Source organism: Eucyclogobius newberryi, unplaced genomic scaffold, assembly GCF_026437365.1.
Source record: "Eucyclogobius newberryi isolate DKJ021-1_F unplaced genomic scaffold, fEucNew1.0.hap1 SCAF_11, whole genome shotgun sequence".
NCBI lineage: Eukaryota > Metazoa > Chordata > Actinopteri > Gobiiformes > Gobiidae > Eucyclogobius > Eucyclogobius newberryi.
Genome location: NW_027315735.1, coordinates 33972400 through 33979156, shown reverse-complemented (window position 1 = coordinate 33979156; position 6757 = coordinate 33972400).

The following is a 6757-nucleotide window of genomic DNA, read 5'->3' as shown; positions in this document are numbered from 1 at the left end:
GCAGGTGTGTAAGAGCAGGCACATGTGGGAGAGGGGCAGGTGTGTAAGAGCAGGCACAGGTGAGGGAGGGGCAGGTGTGTAAGAGCAGGCACATGTGGAGGAGGGGCAGGTGTGTAAGAGCAGGCACAGGTGAGGGCGGGGCAGGTGTCTAAGAGCAGGCACATGTGGGGGAGGGGCAGGTGTGTAAGAGCAGGCACAGGTGAGGGCGGGGCAGGTGTGTAAGAGCAGGCACATGTGGGGGAGGGGCAGGTGTGTAAGAGCAGGCACAGGTGAGGGCGGGGCAGTTGTGTAAGAGCAGGCACAGGTGACGGAGGGGCAGGTGTGTAAGAGCAGGCACAGGTGAGGGAGGGGCAGGTGTGTAAGAGCAGGCACAGGTGAGGGAGGGGCAGGTGTGTAAGAGCAAGCACAGGTGAGGGCGGGGCAGGTGTGTAAGAGCAGGCACAGGTGAGGGCGGGGCAGGTGTGTAAGAGCAGGCACAGGTGAGGGCGGGCAGGTGTGTAAGAGCAGGCACAGGTGAGGGCGGGGCAGGTGTGTAAGAGCAGGCACAGGTGAGGGCGGGGCAGGTGTGTAAGAGCAGGCACAGGTGAGGGCGGGGCAGGTGTGTAAGAGCAGGCACAGGTGAGGGCGGGCAGGTGTGTAAGAGCAGGCACAGGTGAGGGCGGGGCAGGTGTGTAAGAGCAGGCACAGGTGAGGGCGGGGCAGGTGTGTAAGAGCAGGCACAGGTGAGGGAGGGGCAGGTAGGTAAGGGAGGGGGCAGGTGTGTAAGAGCAGGCACAGGTGGAGGAGGGGCAGGTGTGTAAGAGCAGGCACATGTGAGGGAGGGGCAGGTGTGTAAGAGCAGGCACAGGTGGGGGAGGGGCAGGTGTGTAAGAGCAGGCACATGTGAGGGAGGGGCAGGTGTGTAAGAGCAGGCACAGGTGGGGGAGGGGCAGGTGTGTAAGAGCAGGCACATGTGAGGGAGGGGCAGGTGTGTAAGAGCAGGCACAGGTGGGGGAGGGGCAGCAAGGCACAGAGGGTTCTTCTCACACAGACGCATTTCTGGAGAAATTTTTAGACTAAACACCCAATAAGTCCCTTATCAAAAGCCTTCTTTTGCATATATTTATTATCATGCCGCCGGCTGTAAAACTTTCAGTTGCTCTCAGTGATTCAGTGATAGTAAATTATTCAATAAAAAGCACATCACATGAGTAGAAAAGAGTGGCCACGCAGTCATGAAAGGCTGTTTACTATTTACCGAGTAAGATCAGTTCTGTTTTCCGTTTACATTCACCAAACGTAGGCCAAGGACAACGCGAGGCTCATGTCGGCCATCATCGCGGCTAAGATAAGTGTCCACACGGATCGATACATGAGTCAAGCGCAGAAGGGCAACAGCAAAGACACCAGCCAAACACTAGCTCCCGGGCAGGGCCACAGTGGGGCCCTTGAGGAAACGTTGTAGTGTCCTTAGGCAAGACACTTCCCCCACATTGCCTGGTAAAGCGCTTGGAAACGCTCTGCATAAATCCACTGTAATAATACAATATGACAATATATCCCATTCTCCAAGTGCCTGCCATGTTCCACCCTGCAGCTTTGTCCTCCGCTGTCTCTTCATTAGTGCTTTCTGTCACATGCACTGCTCTGTATAGGATCACATTACACACAGGCGCATCGCGGGACGACGGGAGCGGCGCGGCTCCACAGGCGGGGGCCCCGTACAGTCAGATTACACGCCGTCAAAAACAAATTTAGCTCGGCGCGCGCGACTCCCGCTGCCGCGCGGGGGCCCTAGCAGGGCTTTGTGTGCGCGCGGGGAGTTTAAGATGCGGGTGTCATAGTGCGCTTTTCACGACCGTGGCACGCTCGTGATGGGAGCCAATGAGCCGTGCGTAAATGTGAATGCGTTTCTTAAACGTGCTCGTGAGGATCGGATAAGCGACTGTAAAGATGACTCCTGGCTATTGTGGAATTGCACTTAAAGGGAAAGTATGTTGTTAGCATTTATATTTACTTATTTACCGTATTTTCCGGGAGTATATGTCGCAGCAGCCAAAAAATGCACAATAGAGAAGAAAAAAGCACATATAAGTCGCACTGGAGTATGAAATGAAGTGGGAAAATAACAAATAATATCACATATAAGTTGCTCTGGAGTATAACTATATAAGTATAAATATAAGTATAAGTCGCACCTCGGCCAAAACTATGAAAAACGGTGTGACTTATAGTCCGAAAAATACGGTACTTATACAGGGGGTCTGTTTTTCATGAATACCCTGTTGAATACCAAAAACATAAGACAAACAGTAATACAGAATATCTAGCTAAAATGTCAATAATCAAAAATACATTCCATTTTTATTCAAAGCTAAACCATTTATAAACACTTCGAATATGGAATAAAATCATGCAAATCAAGAGCTCTGGCTTTGTGTGCTTTTATTGATACAAAAATTGTAGAATATGAGCTTTGATTAAAGAAAAAAAGCAATGCAAAAAGATAAATGTATTGAATAAAACAAGACTTTGGCTGATTCTTAAATGCGAAAACACAGCGTGGACAGAAATCCAAAGTGAACATTTATGGATGTTGTGAGAAAAGACATAAAACAGGTTCGAAACATGACCGCGCACAAAGCGATTTACCCCCCGCCTGTTCGCTTTAATTGGTCAACTCTGTACTGTACATCTCTCATTTGAATGTGGAAAACGTCTCGCTCAGATGCCCTCGGGGGAGATCAGACGAGGTGACGTCAACGCGGCAGAATGTGTTTTTTTCTTTCCAAAGAATACCGTCGTTTGCATTTAGAGTGCGACGTTGATATCAAGAGCAATTTACAGTAAATGACACATTTCCATATAAATTAATGTGGTGAACCGGGCTGAAAGTCAACGCACCGCGACAAACCGCTACACCCAATAAACAACGGAGGAGACGTACACCTTTCTGAGCGGGAGAAGCTTCGGCGACCTTGGGGTCCTGCGGGTGCTTTTGATGCTGATGTGAGCTAATGCAGGAAGAGGCCTCTGGAATCCAAAGGGAGAAGAAATAACGGATGTAAAAGGGAAGGAAAACAGGCTGCGGGGAAATCAGAATAGAAAAGTAAAGTCTTTACTAATAATAGCACGCGTTTAGATGTTTGCATTGATGTGTTTCTGGTGGAGTCTTGTCCGTGGAGAGGATGTTGCTTTTCTGGAATGTTCCACGGTTTAGCATGCATCTATCTCCATAGAGACCAGGTGACCAGGTGAGAATGGATGAAACTTAAAGGTCCCATAGTTAGTTTAGTCTTTATTTGTCAGGGACAGTGTACAAAATCCTTCATCTTCAAGAGAAAAGATGATCTGCACCAGATTTAGCTCCTGCTACTTTCAATCTGCAGTCCCTGAATACATCACAATAATAAATGTACACATTTCCTTATAATTACAACACGTTACATTTCATCATTAAAGGTCCCATAACATGCATAATCGACTTTTCAGAGCTTTTAACCTTCTTACATTGCTATTTGTGCTTCATATATGTACCCAGAGTGTTTTTTTGATTAATTCCCGCAGTGTTTAGCTATAGTACAGACTATCTCCTTTCCTCCAATCTCCAAACTGACGGGCGGTGGGGCAAGACCGCGTCATAAGGGCAAGCACGCGTCATCATCCCCCCTCCCCCTCCCCCATATCCACCCGCCTCCCCCTCCCGCCTGCCGCCTCCCGCCCCCTTCCCCCCGGCTCCGCGCTGCTGTCTCCCTACAAGCCCATTCCGGAGTTTTTCTGCTTCGATTTACGAGGAAACACGGCTCAAAGAGGCCCAAAACTTCATTATTGATATCGCACTCTTTACTATTATCACAATGGTGAAGGTTTATGTGGCAGTTGATGCAGCAACCGGGACAATAAACGGAGAAAAGTTCTATCCGATACCGAAAAACCAGGAAGTAAGAGCGCGATGGACATAAGACTTTTTATATATATATATATATATATATATATATATATATATATATATATATCTATAGATCTATAGATCTATAGATATATATGTTCTGCGCACGCTGTAGAATAAACACCAGATTTATTTAGGCTCAAAGTAGTGTTGATCTGAAGTTCTATCGTTTCTCACTCACTCGCGCGGCAGCTACGTCACGGGTGGGCGGGGCACACACGCGCTCTGAGACTACGTCACGGGTTGGGCGGGGGAGCCAGATCGCTCTTCACAAGGGTGGGGGCGAATATCAAACCAAGCCGTTTGCATTTCCGGGTTGGTGAGGGGGCCCAAGGTCTGGGTGATATTTCTTAACTATTATGTTAAGGGTGTTGCACAACCCTGATTATTATCAATTATACACTTAGGATAGACTACGAAACGTGAAAAAAGCACGTTATGGCACCTTTAACATTAGCTCAGTAAAATACACTATAAAAACAAATTAATTTCTAAGAGTTACAGAATTAATTCAGACGGATCAAAAAATACAGCTAAAATCTAACTTGGCTGATGTCGACACCGCCGATTATCCAGGATGTGCTTTTTCAAGTTTCGAGTGAAGTTATGAAAATCTACAGACCATCATTCCTTTTTGTCTTTCTTCATTTATCAAAATAAGACAGTATAATCACAAACAGAAACATTCAACATCACCACGTATTTTTAAAAAGTGCCAGGGTTTCTCAGGAGAGTTGTCGTTCGGGTCGATGTCGTTTTCCGGCCCTAAGACAGTAACGGATGGTTCGGATGTAAATATCGATATTTAACCATCACAGATGTGTTTAATAAGGTCAAAATGTGACTTAGTTCACCTTTAACTATGAACTTTACTTGGAGTACACCTTGGGCAGTTACAAACTTCAGGGGTTCCCACACTTTTCAGCCTGAAAATGCCGCAATAACTCTGGAGCCCCACAGAGAAATAAAAGAATAATAATCATTTTAAGAGGGAAAACGTGTTCTTGCTTTACCGTGACTAAATTTCAATAAAAGAATAGACCACACACATTGTCACATTGATTGTCAAGTCGACTGTACCTTTTGCTTCCCTGTTTCATGGATTATTTTTCTCACTTTGTACAAATATGTGGCGAAATAGAACTTTGAATTGCAATGATGTTTCCTCTCATTAAAAAATGTTCCGTACTAACGACTCCAAATGCCGCTCGGCCTGGAACGATGCGGAGCTCCAAATGCACGGGTCGATTTCCCGCGCGCCGTTCACTCAAACTCTCTTTCCTTTAGAGGTGATGTTCTGTTGTTATCAGACGGCGCATTAGCCCAAATCCTGACATTCCTCCACATCTTTTGAAGCGTTCAGATCAAAGCGCGTCTCTCTCTCGCAGCGTTCCGAGCGGGGTTTTTGTGTCGGCCCATCGCACCTCGCCCTCCTTGCATTTTCATCGCGGCATTACAAACCTGGGGCGGCGGTAAAACAAAAGCTTTGCCTCATCGTCCCGCTGTTTGACGGATAAAACGGAGGAGACTTTGAGATACTTTGAGCCTCTTCGCTCGTAGACGGTCGGGGCGGGGTCCGACAGCGCTTTCGGTTCGACGTGGTGGGATTAAATTAGTTTAAGACGCTTACAAAGTATTTGGTTTTGTTTGCGTGTTACGGCGTGCACTGAGCGAGTATACAAGCTGTCAGTGTGTAGGGATGTCAGAATTATTAGGTTCATTGTGATAATTGAGGTCAAAATATAATATTAAAGACTAAGAAATTATAATCGTGACCTTTTTAGGAGATTTTTTTTTATTCAATTTGTAGAAACGTGACAATTTTCAAGCTAAAAACAGTCTTTTTTAGTTCATTTAAAACAAATTTGACGATTTTAGAAGTCCTTTCTGCCTTTCCTCAAAAAAGTAAATATAAAGTGCTTTTTTTGTCTCGCTGTTTATGTCAAATTAATCGTTCGTAAAGTGCGATTTCATAAAGCACGTTGAGAAGCGCGGAAAGACGGAACAAGACGGAAAGAACATTTAGGATTTTATTGTCGTTTTAGTCGTGTTGTTAATAATCGCCAATAAAACTCGCTGCTTCGCAGATTTTCATCATGCATTGTGTTCTGCATTCTGATTGGCTAAACAGTCTCTCCGCGTCTTTATTAATATGTACACGTACGTAAAACCGCTTGCCAAATTGAAGTTTGCGAGGCCGGTGAGAGCGCGCGTGTGAGAGGCCGGTGAGAGCGGTGAGAGTACAGTACAAACGTTTATACAGTACTTTTATTTGTTAAACAAATGCTTGGGCCTGTAAAAAGGTTTTGTTCCTTGCTTTCAATGTTTTATGGAGTATTTCATGGTATAATAACTGTAAAAAAATAAAGGTTTCTACTTCGCGGATTTCGACTCCCGCGATAAACGAGGGATCACTGTAATCGTTAAATCGCAACGTTTATTATCACAATAATCAACAAAAAAACGACTACGTTCAGGGTAAAACATCAGACATGAGACATTATTTGCTCTCTGCAGCACAAATAAACACAGGAAGTTATGTTTTACTGTCACTTTAGCGCAGCGGACCAGAACTTAACGTGTGAGAGTCTGTGCGCTTGTCATCTCTGCTGTCCAAACACACGTGGACTCAATCTGTCCTCATGAAGCTGAATGTCTGTCCTGGTCACAGGCAGCAGAGATTCACAGGTTTCAGGCATAAAGACTCCTCCTTCTTGATTCATAAAGTTGTATAGCAATATTTGGGATCAGTCCTATGTTCCCAGAGGCCTGGGTTTGGGTTAAATGCAGCTACATTTTATTTGAGGAGGTTTGTTCCCCCGTTCATAG